General features: G+C 40.8%; 1 protein-coding gene across 3 annotated transcripts in view; it reads left to right on the top strand.

The window, feature by feature from the left end:
• Nucleotides 1-23,253, top strand: part of LOC106081689 (mucin-5AC) — a 354,746-nt gene that overhangs the window by 176,932 nt on the left and 154,561 nt on the right. The gene's annotated exons all lie outside the window — the stretch shown is intronic.

Here is a 23,253-nt window from a genome sequence, read left to right as displayed (position 1 = left end):
GAGGTTGCCCTACCCCAGAGAGAGCTTTGGGCTGAAGGTGTTCCGCCCATCTCGGGTTCCTCTGTTTACTCAGATGGTTCCTAGTAGATGGGGGCACGTAGACAGTGATGTTTGTTAGTTCTCCGAAGTTAGGCAGTCACATACATAGATTTATGGTGGGTGCACTGTCTCTCGGGCTAAGGTTTTTGCGATCCTCTAGAATTTGGATTTACTTGACAAACTTGAGTTGGCTATTTGGGATATTGAATGCCTATAACGGCGAACGGCCAAATTCGGCGGGGGATGGCGCTGCGGGCAAGAAGAGGCATTTCTGGAGGGTCTTTGGGGATAAGCAGGGGTTGCAGACGGTCGAGCATTAGCTGTGCCAATGCGCCTCGTTGGTGGGGAGAAGGCGTAGGATTACAGGTGAACACCTCGAAATATTGATCTGCGACGCCATAAAGTATATATATTCTTGATCGTCTTGACCTTTCAAGTCGATGTAGCCGTGTCCGTCCGCCCGTCTGTGGAAATCATGACAGCGGTCGAACGCATAAAGCTGGTCGCTTAAAATTTTGCACAGATACTTCTTACTTATATAGGACGTTGGGAATTGCAAATGGGCCATATCGGTTTATATTTGACATCTTGAGCCCCTGGAAGCCGCAATTGTTGTCCGATTGAGCTGAAGTTCTGCACGTAGTGTTCCGTTACGACTCCCAATAATCATGTAACGCATGGTTCGAATGGGTCTTTAACCTGATGAGGCTCCCATATAAACCGATCTTGCGATTTGACTTCTTGAGCCCCTGGAAGCCGCAATTATTTTCCGATTGAGCTGAAATTTTGCATAAGTGTTTTGTTATGTGTTCAGTTAGCAGAATCCATGGTGGTGCGTTCCCAAGGCTCGGCCCGGCCGAACTTAGTTTTTACTTGTTTTTTCTCTAAGCTCTGTACAGACATTCGACCCTCTTGTCATTCTAGACTACTGTAAAGGCCTGGTGCCGTTAGAGAGACGAACCTACAAGCGAAATGGAGTAAGCGGTTGGCAACTACGGTTGACTTGCACTTGTCTTTTGTCGGGGCATAGGGTCAGATTAGACTGGTATACAACAATGTGGCCTTATACGGCCTGTGTGGTATCCATCGTTATCACGAGAAGCTTAGATTAAAGCTAACGGGCACGTCCACAGGTTGCGGATAGTGGAAAGCTCCGCTTTTATGCGAAGTAGCTGCAAATGCGGCCGCGGGCAGTCAGCGACTTTCGAAAGGAGAGTCTCAGTTAGGAATCTGGTGGCACGGGTTCTTAATTAAATACCGCGTTTCAATAATACTCGAGGTGACAAGTCGAGTTATTGGCGCCTTCAAATAACCAATGGCCAACATCAGCATCTGTTCCCAGGTTAGGGGCGGCTGGAGGCGAGTGTCGGTTTTAGAGCAAGCGGCTCGCGACAACGACGGATACATGTGCGATCCCACAAAACCCATAGGGTTGGGGCGCAAACGAAAAAAGGACCATGATTTGCGGATCTGCACCTGGAATGTCCGCACTCTCTATAGAGAAGGTGCAGTATACGCGCTGGAGGATGTCTTGAAGAAGTAAAAGACATATATTACCGCTTTACAGGAAGTGCGATGGACTGGGAATGGCGTCGCAACAACACCAAACGGTGATGAACTATACTATAGCTGCCATAACGGGAGGCATGAATTTGGCTGTGGATTTGTGGTTAGTCGGAGACTGAAACACCTTGACTCCAGCTTTACTCCAGTAGATGAGAGGCTGGCCGCAATCCACATAGAAGCCAAATTCTTAAACATCAGCCTTATTTGTGCCCATGCCCCGACGGAAGACAAAGACGAGCAGACCAATGGATATTTTTTACGAGCGCCTAGAGGGAATATGACCGCTGCCGCGCCCATGATATTAAAATCGTTCTGGGAGATTTTAATGCGAAAATAGGGAAGGAAGACATTTTTGGTCCAACAGTCGGAAAGTTTAGCCTCCACGAGATAACGTCCAGTAATGGGTTGAGGCTGATAGATTTCGCCGCGGCAAAAAACATGGTAGTTAGTAGCACCAGATTTCAACATAAAAATATCCACAAAGCCACATGGCTGTCACCCGATCAAAACACGAAAAACCAAATTGATTACGTTGTGATAGATGGAAGGCATTCATCCAGCGATCGATCCGTGGAGCGAATATAGATTCGGATCATTAACCTTGTTGCAGCGAAGGTTTGCACCAGTTTGAACATGGCGAGGAAAGTACGATCTGACACTGCACGGAAGCTGGACATTGAAAAGCTGCAAACACAACAAATTGCAGCGGCATACTCCACTCGACTGACCCAACTGCTTGATGAAAGCACTACTTGTTCCGATGATATAATGGTGCAATGGCAAACCCCCATGGCCCCTCCATGGAAAATAACGCTAAATCCGTACTAAGGTACCTTGGAAGCTTCCCCCAAGAAACCCATGGTACGACCAAGAGTGTCGAGATGCTACTGAAGCCATGAATGCGGCATACAGAGCAAGAAAGAAAAAGGAAGTGGAAAGACGTGAGTGTGAGCGAATTGAGGTACAGGAGTCAGAATGAAGTCCGGATATTCTACTAAAGAATTAAACATCAAACCGATGGCTTTGGTGCAGGCTCATCCTGCTGCAGAGACAAATAAGGAAATCTGGTAACTGTCACAGATAACATGCTAGGGACAGGGAAAAAACTTTTGACCCAACTGCTAGTGTTCGACGGTGGCGGCGAAGAGGATACCGCAAAACCAATCCCTGATGATGGTATAGTATGTGTACTACAGAATGAGGTCCAAGTAGCAGTGACCCGATTGAAGAACAACAAGGCTGCAGGAGCCGACGGGATACACGCTGAACTATTTAAGTCCGGAGGCCACACGCTGATAAGGCGTATGCATCTGCTTGTCTGCGCAATATGGCTAGAAAAACCTCGGCATACAATGTCTCGTACACAAGAAAGGAGACAAGACGGAATGTGCCAACTACAGAGGAAAAAGTCTCCTCCCCATCGCATACAAGAAACTCTTGAGCGTACTCTGTGAGATATGAAAACCTAAAGTCAATGAGATAATTGGGCTCTATCAATGCGGCTTTGGACCTGGTAAATCCACCCTAGACCAGATATTCACACTGCGTCAAATAATAAGACTCTGCAGGATGACACTTGCTAGCACTCGTTCTTCAGTAAGAATAGGAAAGAATCTCTCCGAATCATTCAACTCCAAACAAGGTTTCAGACAAGGAGACAGCCTATCGTGTGGTGTCTTTAATATCCTTCTGGAGAAGATTATACGAGACGCAGAAGTGAATAGATATGGCACACTAATCACAAGAGAGCACATGCTACTTGCCTATGCCAACGATATCGATATCATAGGTCGGTCACCGGAAGTAGTAACTGCAGCCTTTGAAGAATTGAGGGAATTAGTGAAAATGGGTCTGTCAGTAATTGGAGATGAAGCGAAATTGATGGTATCAACTACCAAGACGCCTTGGACAACTAAGCAGATAAAGAAAATGGAGAAAGTTGGGAACTACAATTTTGAGATCGTCAGCAACTTTATATACCTCAGTACCGCCGTAACCGAAACGAATGACACCAGTTTTGAGATTAAGCGAAGAATAATACTGGCAAACAGATGCTACTTTGGACTAAGTAAGCACAAGGCCACCTCTCGACAGACGAAGATACAAGACACTGATACCACCCGTGCTGTTAAATGGTTCTGAAGCAAAGGTACTTGCAAAGGCAGATGAGGCAGTGCTTGGAGTATTTGAGAGAAAGATTCTTCGTAAAATATATGGACCAGTTTGCGTTAATGGAAAATACAGGCGACGTATGAACCACGAGCTGTATGACGACCATAGCATAGTTGACGACGCATAAAAATACAACGGCTGCGTTGGCTAGATCATGTTGTCAGAATGGATGAAGAAGCTCCAGCAAAGATGTATTTTGAAGGCAAACACGGTGGTACACGCAAACCGGGAAGACCAAAAGCCCAATGGAAAGATCAAGTGGTGGGAGACACCTCGAAACTTGGTGTCAGAGATTTTAGAATGAGCGCAGAAGATCGAGGCGCTTGGAACGCTATTATACGTTCGGTTAGTGGAACAAATGTTCGGCCATAGCCAATTAAAGTAAGTAAGGCCTTTATGCGGATTGTGGCTGGTCTCTCATTCGCCGGAGTAAATCTGCAAAACCACAAATCCATGTTAGCTATAGTACAGCGCGAAACTACTTCTATGCTGTTGTGACATACAAAGGCTGTATATCGGCATTGAATTTTTCCAATACATCCGCCAGTACGTACACTGCACCTTCTATGTATAGAGTTCGGTTATTCCAGGTGCAGATACGCGATTCAGAGTCCTTTATTCATTTGTGGAGTACTTGTTCTTGGTTAGTCACTAAGTTTTATGCAATACCTACTTAGCGAGTATCATTCCTAGTGCAACTTGGTTTGGACAAGAAAGTACAGGGTGTTCGTATTGGCTGAATTTAATAGCTGGATGTCAAATGTTTAACCTTTTCATAAGTAATAGTTAATTTTTAACTTTAACTTGTTAGCCTTGTTTAGCAACCACAAAGCAAAGTCATGCAATACGCAATAGTGCTTTTTTGGTTTACCAATTACTGTTAGCCATAAAAAGGCCATTGACATCTCTCTCAAATGTAGCTAAACAATTTTTCTTATTTTTTTTGTTTTTTGGTTATTTTTCGACAAATTTCATTATTTAGTGTTTATTTTTCCCAAAAATTAATATGCTTGTCATAATTTGTCTTTTCGCATTACGTGGTTGCGTTTTCGCATTGCCAGCTCTCCTTGCGGCTGACAAAAGTGGGTGTGGGGGCCATGCATGTGTTTAAGAAAAATGACATTTGTATCCACAGAACTCAGTTGGACGTGAATTTGTGCATTTTGTCCGTTCTCTGCTCTGATCTACTCGACCGACCGCCGAGGATCAATAAACTTTCAAGGTTTCCCTCCCAATGGCGGTTGTGTTAAATGCAAAATAACAAAAGGAGAAGAAGAATAACAAATGAAACGGAGACCACAAACATGTTGCAATTTCAACAAATGGCTTTCTCCTCGCTCGATTAAACATTGCACTAATTAATATTATTTTTTTTACACTTTTATTTTGTCTTTGGGCGTTTAGTGGGCTTTCATTAAACATAAATGTGAAACAAATTAGTTTTAATTGATTTTCGCCTATGCACTGAGGTGATGAGCGGGAACATTTGTGTCTGAAACAAAAAGCCTTTGCAAATGTGCAATGGAAATGATCGGTCTATATGCGGGATATATTAAGACATTGCGCGATTCGATGCGAAAGTGGAGGTTTCCCAGATACGAACGGTCGAGAAAGGGTCTAATGCCAAATTCCAGGGAAATCGGATAATAAATGCGTCTTGGGCTTTAAACCTAAAATCGGGAGATCAGCCTATATGGCGTATAGATCAAGGCATTGTTCCAACTGAACCATATCCGAAAAGGATATCGAGGTCTCAAGACAACTTGCAAATGCAAATTTGCCCATTGCCATTCCATTAAGGAACTGAGGCAAAAGTCTCACATATCAATGAGTGTTGTCCGATTCAAGTATAAGCCCAATAATGAAGGACCTCCTTTGTATAGCCGGGTCCGAACAGCGTGCTTTAGTGCAACACCTCTTTGGGGAGAAATTTTTACATGGCATAGTATCTCACAAAGCATTAGTAGGGGATTTTCACCACTGACCTTTTTTACCCACCACCATATGATGGAGGTATACTAATCTGGTCATTCCGTTTATAACAGCTAGAAATATTGATCTAGGACCCCATAATTTATATACAATATATTCTTGATCGCCTCCATATTCTGAGTCGAACTAGCCATGTCCGTCCGTCTGTCGAAATCACGATAGCGGTCGAACTCGTAGAGCTAGCCACTTGAAATATTGCACACATTCTTTTTATTGAGGTGGGTCGTTGGGGATTGCAAATGGGCCATAGCGGTTCAGATTTGGATATAGCATCCATATAAACCGATCTCCCGATTTGACTTCTTGAGTCCCATTGTGTTCTATTATGATTTCCAACAACTGTGCTAAGTACGGTCTATAACCGGATATAGCTCCCATATAAACCGATCTCCCGGTTTGAGTTCTTGAGCCCCTGGAAGCCGCAATTTTCATCCGATTTGCCTGAAATTTTTTACGTGGTGTTTTGTTATGACTTCAAACAACTGTGCCAAGCACGATTCAAATCGGTCAAGAACCTGATATAGCTCCCATATAAACTGATCTCCCGATTTGACTTCTTGAGCCCTAATGTCCGATTTTGCTGAAATTTGGCTCCCATATTTTAGCAGAATCCATGGTGATGGGTTCTCAAGATTCGGCCCGGCCGTACTTAGCACGCTTTTACTTGTCTTCTGATGTATTTGTCAGGATTGGAATCCAGTCGTTCTGCGTCATAGGCGGAAATGCAAACCTCTGCGCCACGGTGGTCTCCGTATCCTTAATAACAAGAAATTTTTTTCAGCCTAGGAAATTTGCCCCTAAAAAGTTGGAAAATTAATCATATTTTAATTAAGTTTGCTTATCTTTGGCTCGAATCTTTAAAAAAAGGGAGTATGCAGTATGGTTTAGATGTCAAATCTTAGTATGAAATGATATTGTAGAATGGTGGACAGCACTCTGAAAATCCAACTCGGGCTCACTACTTAACCTTATCCAAAGAGTAGCTTGTCTGTTTATCGCAGCCGCAATGAGAACTACAATGTCCTTTGTAATAGAGGAGAAGGTTACCCTGTCGCTGTATTGGGTGTCAATCGGACATACTTACAATTAAGAAGCGGTGGAAAATGTCGTCATGACAGGTTAAGGTGATGTTGAATGGGAAGCTTACCCCGAATGGTGAGTTCACTCATAGTCCAGTCCGGCCCATTGTGACACCCTAGTAAGAAAAACGGAGATTTGGTAAAAAGTTATGATGATGATATACACTGCACTCCGCTCCACGCGGAAGAGGAGACGGGGAGATGACGAGATATAAGAAATACAAGAAATGTAGGAATAGAATAGGAAGCAAGGACCTATCCGTCACGCAATCAAGCCTGTGCTTGCCAAGAGCGTAAGCCCACACTCACTCAAGTATTCACTCGCCAAGTGCCAAGCATTGGTGCTTATCAAACTAGAGCTAACAAACTATCGATATTCGTAACATTTGAAATTTTCGATATTTTTAATGGTAAATATCAATAGTACCGATATTATCGTCAATTTCCTATCACCTATATTTAAAACGAAAATTAGAAGTAAAAATCATGAGATCGATCTATATGGAAGTATTCTCAATGCATAGATCGATTAAAACCGTATTTAATAGAGTCATTGCACAAAATTTTAGGCCGATCGAATGAAAATTGCGCCCTCTTTAGTCTTAAGAAGTAAAATCGAGTAAAAATGAGATCTAATAACGAAGCTATATAAGGCTATGGGCGATTTGAATGATACTTGAAATACACAACAAGAAGGATGATTGAGGAACGGATGATTGGCAACATTTGTTGAATATTGCAAAAAGTGGAACTTTGCCGATCGATATTCATCGATATTCAACTAAAAACCAAAAAATCTCGATAGTGCCTTCGATATTTTCCTAGCTTTACCTCAAACCCGTCTTATCAACGAATCTGAGGAGATTCCACCTATCTTCAAGTTCGTCGAAGTCGGCGAAGAACCGCCTACCTAGGACGGAAAGTCTATGCTCCGCAAGAGCTGAGCATGAACAGAGCAGGTGTACGATTGTCTTCTCCTCATTCTCATCAAGACTTCGTAGTCGTTGTGTGGCACTTCAATGCGTGCAGCCTATCACACAGCGTCCGATTACGACTGCTTTAATCGTACTCAGTGATCCCTTATCAAGGGCCAGCATCTCCCTCGTCCTCTGGCCAGAGTGTCGTGGCGATCCGACACCCAACCACAGGCTCCCACATCACCACCGCCTATACACTGGCCATCTTCTCTACTTTGTTCGTCGTTCCGCAAAAGGCACGTGTGCAAGACCGGCCACAGGTATTCTCGTCCACCTTCATTTCCCAGAACACCGGTGTGTCCCCGAACCCAGGTCAACACAACGTCTTGAACCATAAGTACGTTCAGGGTCCCAAATCCATCGTCCTTGAGGGCCGTCATACTGTCCTCATATATGTTGAGTTTCGAAAGTTGCAGGCCTATCCACCGGATATCCTTCGCGGCCAACTTGTTGGTACAGACCTCTGCCTGAAAGACCGTGTACTCGTCCGGCAGTCTAACTAAAATACCGATGTCGATTGTCTCCGAGTAAACCCCAGTTCTGATCCTGACTCCATCCTGGAGCCGTCAGTGAAAACCGAGATCTCATTCAACTCAAACACATCATCCGAATGCGTACAACCTCTCCCGAATCGATTTTTCGGTCCCATTTTAGAAAGAAGGTTAAAAGCTCCTTTAATTTTAGCATATCCAAAAATTCTACAAAAATGTTCGACGTGAAATTCTGCTATAGTCCCCTGAATACACCAAAACCCAATATTTGTTCAATTGAATTGATTCAATTAATTTTTTAATTGCACCAGAAAATTTTTTCAATTACAATCGTGACTGAAAATTTTGTTATTTTACAATTTTATTTTCAAATGTGGTGCTTAAGTAAATTCATTTAAAGGCGATTTTGTCTCCTATAAAGAAAAGGAGATTTCAAAGGCCCTTACGTCCCACATTTCGACAAATCTATAGCAATACCATGGCGGATTAACCCGATTAAGTCCTTCACCGGCCAAGGGCTGCCGCCTCAAAGCGCAACACACTACTACGACAACAACAACAAACCTATAGGGTGGCACTTCCCGACACCCGAAATTATTTGGAAAACCCCGGCAAGGGGAGTTTTTTTTATATGGGTGTCCACGAACCTTTGGTCACACAACGCATCTCAAGTTCATGTTCCGTGTATTTGATATAGAAATTACTAGGAAACTGTCAAAAAATTTCAATAATTTTTTATTTGGATCAATTAAAACATTAGTTGAAAATTTCAATAATTTTTTACTTAAATATGCAATTTTTTTAATTGAAATTTTTCCAATTATTTTTTCATTGAATCAGTTTCAATTAAAAAAATAATTCCATCAATTAATTTCGTGATTGAAACCGATTTTTATTTTTTTCTGTGTTGGCTTAAGAACTCAAATCAAGAGTGGTTTATATGGGTGCTAAATCAAGTTATTTACCGATTAGGACCATGCTTGACAGAGTTCATTACAGAAGTCATTTCAGACAAATCTAATAATAATTGCACCCGCTGAGCTATATCAGGTTATAGATCCCTTAGTGTCACACTTGTGGTAGTTGTTAAAATTTTGGAACAAAAGTCATCATCCAAAAATTCAGATAAATCGCGTAATAATTGCAACCTCTAGAAGCCCAGGAAATCAAATCAGGAGATCGGTTTATATGGGAGCTATGTCAGATTATAGACCCATTTGGACCATACTCCACTTATTTTATATCACGCTCAAATATAACTCTGTGCAAAATTATTGGGTTCTATGTTAACTCTAAATATTTTTATCCAACGAATATATGAACAAACAACACTGCGAGACGTGGTCCGCATATGCGATCAGTTTGACATATTCTCCAATGGGACTTCGATTATCACCACAATCCATAGAATCGACGAGAACTCCCCTCCTTGAGGCGTTCCCCTTGTCATCCGGCTTCTGGTCACACTCTCTCCAAAGTTTAAAATAATCCTGTCTGGAAGCAAATTGTCCTTCCTTCCGGTGACTATCAACCCTAACTCTACGTTATTCAATGTCCCCTCAATACCGAGGATAAATGTTATGTTTGCTCCTGTTCTTTAATTAGACGTCCACGGGCAAATGGTGTAGGACCAATCTGTGTGGTGTTCTTCGTTCTCACGAGAAGCTTAGCTGGGAGCTACCGGGGCCGTCCATAGATTGCGGATAGCGCAATGCTTCATGCAGAGTAGCTGCAACTGCCGTCGCGGACAATTTAGCGGCATCGAGCGGAGAATCTCAGTCAGAGGCCGTGTGGCACCCGCCCTTGCTTAAATACCGAGTGCCTCGATACGCTAATATTGGCGTCTTTAAAGACCAGTGGTCATTACATTCTGGAATAAACTTGCTCGCCTATAAGGGCTTGACGAGGATCGCCACCTCCGCATGCAAATGTGGCTACAACAACAACAGCTGTCTTAGGTCTTTCAAAGACCCAAATATACTACATTTCAGCCAAACTAATAGTAAACTGGCCATCAGGCAATAACAACCAGGACCGTAAGGTCACCAACAGCCGTGCAGTGCAAGAAGGAGATGAACGCCGTTGCACAGTGGGAGAAAATCGAACAAAATTAATAAAAAAATATGCCGTGTGAGAAGGGGTGGAGAAATCTCTTTGAAATTTGGTGTAGTGAGAGCTGAGGTCGTGTGCAAAATTTCAAAGTGAAGATATTGTATACTTCAAGCGGGCATATTTTTTATTAGTTTTTTTTTCGATTTTCTCCCACTATGCATTGGAGCATATCCTATGTGGGATTGGAAAAAAATTGGTGGATATAAGTCTGCCATTTTTGAAACGATAAAGATATCATAATGAAATTTGAGATAGTTATAGCTGAGGTTTGACCAGTTGATGCTCAGGGCCATAGAAGGGCCGGGACCCATTGGTGTGCCTTCAAAGTTGGTCACCTCGACCCTACAAAATTTGCTTCAGGCTGCCAAAAGAGTATTTATAGTCCGATTTTCAAAATGTCCTATTTGCTAGAAAGTGCTCGAAAATCTTCTTGCGTTTATGTGCGGGATATCTTTTTTAGTGTTCAAGAAATTCGACAAACAAAAGGCTTTTGGTTGAAATTGTTGCAGAAGCTGATCCCTTGTTTTATGACTTGTGAAAGCATTTCTCAACCGATTTAAACCTTTTTTCACTGAAAAGTTGACTAAATGTATTATATTTTTGTCGCAATATATGCTAAGGTCCGATCCTTCAGTCAAAAGTTATGCGAGTTAAGAATCAAAAAATGTGAAAAAGCACATTTAAGGCACTTTTTCGACAAAAGAAAGGTAATTGCTTTGTTTCGTCTCTATAATCAAAATTTGACCTTTCACTTTCTTTCAATTTGAATCATTGTACTATAAAGGGGACTTAATGTAAATGCGTTTTAAATTAAATTTTTATAAATTGCGTTGGCTCTAGCAGTAGCTATAAGGAGTACACAATTGACATTTTTTACAAAAAAAAAAAACTGGAAAAACCCTTCGAATTCTCAAAACTCAAAACTTAAACTCCCACTTTGATAATATATTTTTATTACCCCAAAGTGGGTAATAAAAATATACAAGCAAAAAATGTTTTGCGCCCTCTAAAGATTGAGGTCTTTGCGGCCATTTTACTAAACATAGCCAATTTTACATACATCTTTCCCCAGTATGGGGATTTTGGGTATTTTCATCAAGAAATGTGGCCAAAATTTATACTTATATTTTTTTTGCGGGGGGATATTCGTCTACAAAATACAAAAAACTAAAACGATATCTCAATTAGTTTCGTTGTTATGATAATCTCGATTTGAATTTTGGTTTTCAAAAATTTTTGCATTTTGGCCTTATTTTGTGTTTTACTTAAATAACCCGGCCAACATTTAATACTTTGATTTCAGCTTAAACATTGTGTTGTAAAGCAAATCATGACCTTTTCAAAAATATATATGTTTTGTATGAAATATTTGAAAATATGGGCAAAAATGACTACCACATATGGACATCGTAGCTATTTTCCTATACATTCTCGCCAAATCATGCATTCGGAAGACTTAAAAGATGTGAAAATTAGTCTGTCATTTTTGAATGAATTGACATATGGAGTGGAGGTGCTCTTTGGACAATATGCCAATTTTCAGGTTTTTAGAAAGCCTGGGCCCTATTTACGGGAAAATTTTGCGATTTTTTTTTTAATTATTTCACTGTATCCCTATGGCCATTGTGTAGGGCATCACATTGTTAGATTTTTCCACTTTCATCTTAAAAAACCTGCTTTCTTTTACATTTTTCGAATTGCGCCAGTGACGACATCATATGTTGCAACAACGACCGGCAAAATGAATAAAAGTATACAATTTGGTCATAATGCGCACTTTTGCTAACAAATCGAATTCAATAAATTTTCCTCATTCAACAGCTGTAGTATGAGGCAATACTCGTTCTGGCACATTAGCTAAAATTTTTTCTTGGCAATTTTTGTTTTATGAATTGATGACTAATTGTGAAATGTACAAGTTTATGAATGGGCAAAAAATATACAAGCACATATTGCAATTTGTATTGTGGACATGGTTTCATATACAACAGAAGTACGAAAAGATGTTGTTAATACATTTTAGTTAATTTTTAAAAAGTTTCCAACAAAAGCAAAAAACCAAACTTAAAATGTTGTGCTATGTTAGTGAAAAATAATAATTTGTAGTCCACATGGTGGTTGTTCTACTAAATGATTAATTGTGATTTTCGATAAGCTTTACTTCGGCTTCTGTTAGAAGCATGTGTCCAATGCCAAATAAGGTAACATACAGTTCTTCTGAAATCTAAATTCTTTAATATATGGAGAAAGTAAAATATGGTTAATTTTTTAATAAATTTCAAAAAATCATCTCATTTCTAAATATTGTTTAGAATTTTGCTCCAAAACGTAGAATATTCAAATTAATTCTAAGGCACAATAATATATCATACCTATACAGTCTTAGATATTTAGAGATAGTATAACAATAAAGAAATAATTTAAACTTATTTTCAATTGCCGACCTCCTAAAAGAATATTATATAGATATCATCGTTTTCCTAATCTATATTTATATTTTACTTCCTTTTTTCAGCTTGTGTTGTTGACTAGTTCTATTGTTAACATTGTCGTTTTCTGAAATATTTTCCTGTCCATTTCAGAAGCGATTGGTTGAGGTGCATTTTTGTGTGTTGCCCAATTCAAAGCATATGAATCACATTTAATGATCATTATTATGTGAAAGATCTGTCTATATATTGTTTTTTTGTTTTCAGAAGAAGTGAAGAAGATATTAAAATACACACTTGATACATTAAAATGGGTGGCTAACATTAATGCATGCAAGCAAGCAAACAAAAAATAAAAACAAATAAAGAATTATCTTCAGATCTTTCAACTGATCACTCTCCAACGATCCTCACTCTGCTGGACTCTAGAAATGAAAATAAACTCTATAATTCGCTCACGGACTGGACTCAACATAAGAAATACAATACATTTGCACTCAGCTAGCTGGCGATATTTCACTGCGTTCACAAAATGGCATACAGAAAGCAGTCAAGTTTAATGATGTTTTGACTCACGCGACTGCTATAGCTTTCTCAAAAGACCTGTTACAATAAACCTCCTCAACTAGCATTGACACCTTTACTAGAGAGAAAAGGAACCTCAGAAAAGAATGATAAAGTCATCGAGCTCCGAACTTCAAAAAAAAAAGTCTCCGAAGAAGTCACAGAAAACTAAATGCCGCTATAAAAGTATCTGCAGAACTTGCCCTCGTGAACTATTAACGAACTTGGGACCAACAGAAGCAAATAACTTCAATCTCTAGAAAGCCACAAAAGAAAATGCCGCAGAAAAAGTTGACAAATTTTCAGTTCTCACACATAATGATATTCCAAGTAGTTTCGTTCTTCCAAACCTTCAAACTACAGCTTGTGAATCCATTTCATTGTAATCAATAAAATCACCAGGTGGTGATGGTATAAGCGCAAAAATTATAAAGGGAGCCCCGCAATCAGTTATCAGAATAATATTATTCTTCTTCAACAGCATATATCATCTCGGATATTTTCCTCAATCTTCGAAATGATCTGAAATAGTTATGATCCAGTTGCGCTAAATGTGACCCAAGAAGGACTCAACACATATTTAGTCGTATGGAACCTTAAGCCTCTTATCAACCGTGTCAAAATTATTTGAAAACAAGTCTAAAGGCATTAAGTTCGGGCGAGACAAACTTTGGATACGTACCACCTCGGATATATATAAAGGGTGATCTTTTTGCCACTATTGGTTTAAACAAACCACGAACGTTTCGTGTTTTGTTTTACTGTCAAAGATCTTCAGTTTGGTCTATTATTTAACCATGAATCCTCTTACAAACGAACAACGCTTGCAAATTATTGAATTTTATTATCAAAATGTGCGTTCTGTTAAAAAAGCTCATTTTTGGCTCAATGGGTCCTTAAATAAGCAGAATTGTCGATTTTTCAACGAAGATCAGCCAGAACCATTTTAAGAGCTACCAATGCATCCAGAAAAAGTCACAGTTTGGTGCGGTTTATGTGCTGGTGGCATCAATGGACCGTACTTCTTCTAAGATGATGCAAGTCGTAACATAACTGTGAATGGTGAGCGCTACCATGAGATGATAACCAACTTTTTTTGCCTTAAATGTAAGAGCTTGACTTGCATCACATGTGGTTTCAACAAGACGGTGCCACATGCCACATGCCACACAGCACGCGTAACAATGGACTTATTGAGAGTTCCGGGAACATTTTATTTCATGTTCGTGACCGGTCAATTGGCCGCCTAGATCGTGCGATTTAACGCCTTTATACATAAACATTTACATTTCATAAACATTTCATGCATTTTTCTGAATTTTATGTGTTTTTTTTAATTGTCCTATAGCTCTTAAAAAATCACCCTTTATTAACAGCCTTTCGTCATAATACGGTGACAAATGCATCATATATACAATACATAGCAGCTATATCTAAATATAATGCGATTTCCACCATACCCACATTGTACCACATTCATCGGTTAAAAAATAGGCCTATGAACCGATTTGAACCATGTAGAGCACGGATGTCGAAAAGCTTTACAGGGCTCACTGCGCCAATTTCAGTGAAATTAAACAATAATTGCACATTTTATAGTTTCAAAACCTTAAATCGGGAGATTGGTCTATATGGCAGCTATATCTAAATATATACCGATCTGGGCCATATTGAGCCTAACAAAGTCCACTGCGAAATCGGTTAATAAGCTCACCTTTTATGGGCCTAAAACCTTAAACTGAGCGGTCGGTCTATATTAAACAGGGATATCGAGGAGCCAAGAACTTCGTGTGCCAAAGTTTCTACAAGAACATCGTCTACGTGCCAAAAGTTATTGTTGCTCCAAGGGAAGCAAGAACTTCTGATCGTTATTAAAAAGAGTTAATGGCTATCCCAACTCTTGTTAAGGATGACCAAATATTCACTGACCCGGTTGCCAAGGCTAACCTGCTGGCTGAAATTTTCACGGGAAATTCTTCCCTGCCGGTTAGCTCTGAACCACTTACTGCAATCAGAAATGTATCGAGCTCGATGCCTCAGATATATTTTTGAAAGCGAGGAGTCAAAAGGGCCCTTGCGAATTTCGACGTAAATAAATCCCCGGGCATGGATGGCATATCGAAACTTGCTCCATGAAAGTGTTCCTCGACGCTTGTTCGCCCACTACGCAATCTTTTCAGCCCAGGGAGTCTTCCCAGAGAACGTTCAGCCTATACTCAAGAAGGATCAGGCGAACAGCCCTGCGAATAACCGACCAATTGCGGTTTGCTCAGCGGTTACGGCGGAAAGCATGGTTAAAAACCAACTTGTGAGATATCTTGAGTCCAATGATATCTTGAGACGATATCGCTCCGCAAAAATCGCTCTTGATGGCATTTTTGTCGGAACGTTGGAGTCGCTCTATCCACGAGTTTGGTGGAAGCAAGGTCATGACACTGGATATTTCCAAAGAATTTGATAGGTTCTGGCACGGCGCGGTTATATCAAAGCTAAACGCGTTTGGTGTCGGTAATGACTTCTCTTGTTTTTTAACTAACTTTTTTGAGGAGCGCATGTGACACTTTGCCAGGACTTGCTGGCTATGTCCAAGTGGGGTCGAATGAACAGACTAGATTTAAATGCACGCAAGACGCAGTGTTGTTTGTTCTCACACAAACGATTCGCTGACTCAACCCAATCGTCAATATCTATCGACGGTATAGATGTTGAACAGTCAGATTCTCTTAATGTTCTGGCCTTGAAGATATAATGTGATGTCCGTTTGTCAATCAATGTATTTGAAATGTCGAAAGAAGCAGTGTTTAGGCTTTCTTAAGCGAAGAGTTACTTCACTCCCTCTGACCTCCGCAATATCTATACTATCTACATCAGGCTGAAGATGGAATATTCTCTTTGGGTGTTGCGCTTGGCTTCGCCAATGTCCGGATGATATGACGCTTATAGATGCCGTAAAGAACCATGTGACGCTTTTGATGTGAGATCAGTACCTTGTTATGCAGGTGAATTCTCATTGTTCACATAAGATACGCCTGCATATTATAATCCTCTCTGAATGCCCGCAGGACGGCAGATCATCTGAGGCTATTAAATCCGTTCTTTACATCCAGTGTGGCCAAGAGCATAATTGGGCAGGAGTAGTGGTTGCTTTGTTGTGCTACATCTACTACATTCACCATATCCCTGAGAGCTCGGATCGTGGGCATTGCTGCCGGATATGCTATATTGTCTCATTGAGAGTTCACCTCCCCTAATGAGCCTTCTGGTGCCATGGCTCTACGAGAACGTAGAAGTGAGAACAGCTTTTCCTTATAGGCACCAGCCTTTGTTTCTTCCATACATCCGGCAAAACTTATTCCAGTAGGTACCAGTTGAAAATTTTCAGAAGAAATTCTGATGACCTCTGCCGCAACCGCAGGATTTTCTGCTCTATTGTGAACAGGCTTATGTTGTCAGCAGGTTCTTCATATTCTCTGCGGTCGTGACGAGGAAGAATGTATGGGGAATATTTTGCTTTTTTCATCAGACCATTACCACCGTTAAGCTGACTTTTTCCATCACAATTTTGTATCAATGGCGCCAAGATTTTCGGTTTATGTCTACTCTTAATTCCTCCCATTTTTCTTTTTTTGCTTCTTTCTATTACGGTTGCGTATAACTTTTTTTCCTCCTTGCGTTTTCTGTCTCAGCCGCGTAGCTCCTTCTTATTGTTGTTATTGTAACCACATTTGCATATGGAGGTGGCGATCCTCGTTAAGCTCATGTGATTGAATTAGCACGTTCCGATCCAAAGGACTTATCGCCGTGAGAACAGGGTGCCCATTGGTTATTTAAAAGCGACAATAACTCGACTTGTCATATCGAGCACCAAAGGCACCCAGTATTTATTTAAGTGCCGGTACCGCCTGGATTTCACTGATACTTTCCGCTCGATATCGCTGATTGTCCGTGGGTGCCGTTTGCAGCTACTCCGTATGGAATATTCCGCTATCCACAACCAGGGCCCGATAGCTCACAGCTAAGCTTCACTTGATAGCAATGAACACCATACAGATCGGGCCTCAAAATTCCAACTGGTGTGGTGCTTACAGCTATCCCGTGCCGAGTGTAGTTCCGCCTTAGTTTGATGCAATTGTTTTGTTGCCCAGCTATTGCTTCATTCCATTATTGTACTGCTGTTCTATTTACCTTTCGCCGTTTAAGTCTTGGCATGGGTTTATTGCATCTGCACTCTATGATGCCAATCACTTGTCCCACTGTCAGCAGAACGTCTGGCATTGTCTGACCACTGGGCTTGCTGGTCAATTTCCGCCAGCAGGAGTCGAGTTTGTTTACGTTCCATTTACGCGTATTTGCAATCATTCTTTCATTAGCTGTATTATAGGAAAACTTTATAGTATTAAAGTAGGGTATAGTGCCATCGCATTCAGGTCTCCTAAAGGTGGGTACGTTTCCACTATTTAACAAGTTATCTTGACGTTATGGCCCATTCCAGCGCTCGAGACTGGCCGGCTCCATACTAACGTCTCGTCACATATAAATTCATAAGTCACTCAGCCACTATAGACGGGCAGTATTTCATTTTATTTTCCATCTATCATAAAGACACTCCAAAAGACGCGCCTTGTGCCGCCTAACACCGTCACTGGCTCAGAAGCTGTGAACCAATCCTCACACTCCAATGTGAGGAACAGAGCAACCATAGTCCTCACGAGTAACTCAAGTAACGGCACGCCAAGCAAAATCTGTAGAATATCTGTCCTAAGCCCAGCATAGCCACCCTCTGGCAAGAGAATATCTTTTTCCTTCCCACAACGGTAGTGAGTATTCTATGTCACCGGTTCTTACTCACCTGTACAAATTTGCATGTTTCAAAGAGAATAGGTTTCCTGGTCCAATTGCGTGGGGTGAAGGACAGATTGATCGAAGTAGTTGGAATGGTTACAACTACATCGATCAATCTGGCCTTTACCGCATGCAATTGGACCAGGAAACCTATTCTCTCTGAAACATGCACTCCCATATCTTTAGATATCTGCTATATGGACGATTCCGCGATAAAAAGTCCTTGAGTAACATTGCCATGGTTTTATCCTCAGCAAATTTAACATTGTCGGCTCGCTCAGATTTATCAAACAGCAGTCCAGAACGATAATGCGTAATCCACACTGCGGGATATCGGGCACTGTATGAAGGAAAACTCAATGTCCGTAGTTGCTCATTGACCAAAATGAAAGCTCCCTCAATCTAATGACAATTTATCTAGCCAGATGGTATCGCCCTCAATGCGGCTGTGATGGCCAGACAAACCATCCTCTGGATACGGATGAGTATTGAGCACTGGATGGATTCTAAAAGAGGCGTCCACCAGGCCACAGTACCATACAGAATCTAGCAGACGAAAAATAGAACACAACAAACTGTTGCAACAACAAGAACAACCATATAGCTTTATAGTTTTGCCAACTGCAGCATATGTTACTGCCAATGCATGACAAGCTGTTTATATTCCCCCAACTTTTTCCAATAGCTCTCTCGCAGAGGTATAGGATAAGGTTGCCTTTATAAAGATGCATATTTCCCCATGATCATTCCGTCAAGGAACAGGGGCAAACTTCTCACACATCAACGAGCTCTGTCAGATTCAAGTTTAAGCCCAACGATAAGGCACCTCCTTCTTATAGCCGAATTCGAATGGCGTGTCGCAATGCGACACTTCTTGGTTGAGACATTTTTACATGGCAGCCATACCAAATGGTATAGTACCTCACAAATATCGCCAGCATTGGGAAGGACAACCACCGTTGAAATTTTTTCTGATGTTCTCTCCAGGATTCGCACCCAGGAGTTCAGCGGACATGCTTACCTTTGCTCTACGATTGCCTCCATGTTGCCTTTGTACCATTTTCCAAAATGTTGGATTGGATGATCAGTTTCCGGTCTAGTAAAGTACCCACGTATTTTGCGCCTTAAGTAAATGCTCGCTAGATAGCCTGCAGGTGCCATTGTAGGTACCTTGTAGTGTCAACTGGGTTAAAGCAGACGATTTTTCTTTTTTTCGTGGCTATTCAATGAATGGACTTTTGAGTTCCTTTTCATTTTTGGTATCTGTCACTTCCTGGTATTCCTTCTATCCATCCACCATCGTTAGCCTTTGCGTTGGAAAGAGTTTTTCATGCGATGACATTGTCGCCACGCTATTCTGAATGCAGCCATGCTAATGTGCCTGCACAAAAAATTTTATAATTTCGAAAAACATTCACATCAGCAAACAATGTAGATTAAATTTAAATGGCATAAAATTATAAAAATTCCTGCCGAAAGAAAAAAAAAATATTATTAGATTTTTGAGATTGAAAAATACGAGCGAAAAAAGAAACACCAAAAAGAAAATCTTACTTTGAATGCCATCGTTGACGACACCACTTCGCATACGGGCGGGCGTGCTTACATACACTCGTTTGTCTGCCTGCCTGCTTGCCAGTGCGCCGCAAAACAACAGAAATGACACAAACATTAAGTGATTCTTGCCAAGAAAATCGAAAAAGTTTAGATGAAAAACATTCGAAAAAACATTTTTAAATCCGGCTAATCTCCCCAAAAGAAAAAAAAAAAAATGAAAAGATTGCCTCTGCTCGCATAAAAGACGCCGTCGAAGACAACTGCGACGAGTAAGCTGACAACAACTTAAAATTGGAGCACCACACAACACAACAATGTACTCGTACATGACATGCATCCTTTGTTGGCTACAGCCTTTTCTCAGGGGGCCATGGGAAAAGGGGGCTTGGCGGCGACACATCTCAAGCAAATCAATATTGTCCGACTTTTGTCGAAAGAGAACAAACAGTAAGCAACAATTTCAGAACTAACTGCATTGTTTTCCCCTGTTAGAGCAAACCAAGCAATCATCAAACTCATCAACAGCATACTTGATAGACTTGTCCCTACAAACATTTTTCATAATTTTGGAAGAGCGTTCTTCCCCGCAATGAAAGAAAAAAAAAACAATCTTCTGGCAGATTTTTAAGCAATTGTTCTTTCGTATGAGTCGCGAAACACTCTTCTACGATGTCATTGGGCAGTCTTTTGCATGTGTGGATGTTTTAGCACCTTTTCGCCAGGATTACCTTGCAACCCATTGCGTTATAATCGTCCGTATGAGTCGTGAAACACTCTTCTGGGTTATCATTAGACAATTCTTGGGATGTGCTGACGGTTATTGCGCAAACCATTGCGTAATAATCGCCCAGAAGATTTGTTTATAAATAGCCTAAGTTAACTTTTAGCGATCGTTTTTGTTTTCATGCCTGGTGTGTTTAGGACTAGCATTGCATTTTGTTATTCGATATTTTGTTTTGAGCGGACATTTTCTACAACACCAAACAGAATTCTCACTCATTTTATATGACGATTGGTACTTAGTATGACGAATATGACCACTAATAAATTTTTCTCTTCGTAGTTGTTACGTTTTGATGAACATTTTTAGATCTTCCTACCGCATAACGCTTTACTCTATTAGAACCATATTTAATAAACATTTCAAAGCTCTTATTTGCTACTCGTCCAGGAGAGTAGTGCGCGAGTCTTCCAGAAGAGTATTTTATAAATCATGCAATATACTCATTTGTAACTCGTCCACATGATTCTTGCGCGATTCTAAGATCTTCAAAGACTCTTCTAACTCATGTGGAAGATTCGCGGAACACTCTTTTTGAAAATTCGTCTTGAGGACACGACTCCTCACAACTGGGGAGTCGTCTACGACTCTTAGACGAGCTCGTCGGCGAACGTAATCTTCATCTAGAAGATTCGCGGAAGATTGTTTGGAGATCGAAAATGTTTGCAGGGTGTGTGTGCGTATCAGAGAGGAGAGGGAGAGAGAGCGGATTTTGAAATATACAGAAACGTTGGAAATACAAGAATACCGGCTAAATGGGAACAGACAATGTCAACAAATCATACCCCGAACATTTATGTGGAAAATTGGAACGAGGTTTTTTGTCAACAATGGCACCACTAGTAGTTAGCAGCTACACCAGCACAACACCATCATAATCAGCAAAAATCCATATCAGAGTGAGAAAAAAAGCATGACAATATCAACAGCATCATAACCACTAGAGCGGCACTGTGGTTGGCAGTAAAACATTTTGGAGTAACAATTTCAAATATATTGTATTTGTTATGGTAAAGTTCCATATGTCATTTGTGACTTTATTATGAGGGGCCTCCTTTTTACAGCCGCGTCCAAACGGCTTGCCGCAGTGCGACACCTCTTTGTGAAGAAGGTTTTACATGGCTGCCATACCAAATGGTACAGTACCTCCCAAATGTCGCCAGCATTAGGAGGGATAACCACCTCTGAAAATTTTTATGATGTTCTCGTCAAGATTCGAACCCAGGCGTTCAGCGTCATAGGCTAACCTCTGCGCTACGGTGGCCTTCACTGTGGATTTGTGATTTGTTAGAAACGCTTTGTCTCCAGATTTACTCTGGTGGATGAGAAACTAACAAGCCTTATAAAAGCCAAATTCTCATAAATCCCAGCGTGACATCAGCAAAAATTTTAAGCGGTCCGTTCAAAGGCATAAAAAAGGAGGACCCTTATCATTGAGCTTAAATTTTAATCCGACTGCAATCATTGATATGAGAGGAGTATCCCCTGTTCCTTAATGGAATGCTATTGGTCAATTTAGTAGCCGCTTACTCTCTTGTATCAGTCTTTTCTGAACCCATGCCGAAGAGAAATAAGTAAAAGTGTGCTAAGTTCGGCCGGTCCGAATCTAATATACCCTGGATCGCATTTGTGAATTTATTTGGCCTATATCTCTTAATAGACAAACAAAAGGGAACGGATTAGAATTGCTATGCTATACCAAGTTAGTAACCGATTGGGGCCATACTAAGTTTGGCTGGTGGAGTCCAAAGTGGAATTAATTGTGCAAAATTTAAGCCAAATCGTATAAGAATTGCGCCCTATAGTGGTTTAAGAAATAAAATTGGGAGATCTGTTTATATGAGAGCTATATTAGGTTATGGGACGATTCAGGCCAAATTTATGTTAAAGGTCATACAAGAAGTCGTTGTGCAACATTTCAGCGAACTCGGATAAGAAGTGCGCCCCTAGCGGTCAAAATCCGATATCGGTTTAAATGACAGCTATACCAAAACACGGCCCGGTTAAGCCCATTTACAGTCCTAACTGACCTGCACTAAAGAATAAAATAAAACACTTGGTGCAAAATTTCAGCCAAAGCGGGAAAGAATTGCGCCCTCTAGCGGCTCAAGTCAAAATCCGATGTCGGTTTATATCATTCACATCATTCACAGTCACGTTACGATTTACATCATTTTTGAAGAAGTACGCTCCAATGATGCCACCAGCACATAAACCGCACCAAACTTTGACTTTTCTGGATGCATTGGTAGCTCTTGCAATGATTCTGGCTGATCTTCACTCCAAAATCGATTTACGTACCCATTGAGCCAAATGAGCATATTTTTGGATAAACTTTCCCATTCAACAAAAAATGCTGCGTTGCGGTAGGTCGTTTGGCTTCAATTCTTGAACCAGCTGTATTTTGAAAGGCTTCACACCTAAATCTTTCAGCAAAATTTTCCTTATTGTTGAGTAACAGAGGCCCTATTGCTAAGAACTTCGACGAGTCGAAAATTGATGGTCATCATTAACACTGGCCGATGCAGCTGCGATGTTTTCTTCAGTTCTCGCTCTACATTAGCGTGTTGGGGTTTTAATGTCAAACAATATGAATTTGGTGCGAAATTTTGTCACAGTAGCTCGAAAGGCCGCTTCAGTGGGTCGATTAAA

This window comes from Stomoxys calcitrans, chromosome 1, assembly GCF_963082655.1.
Source record: "Stomoxys calcitrans chromosome 1, idStoCalc2.1, whole genome shotgun sequence".
Lineage (NCBI taxonomy): Eukaryota > Metazoa > Arthropoda > Insecta > Diptera > Muscidae > Stomoxys > Stomoxys calcitrans.
This window is presented reverse-complemented; position numbering and strand designations above follow the sequence as displayed.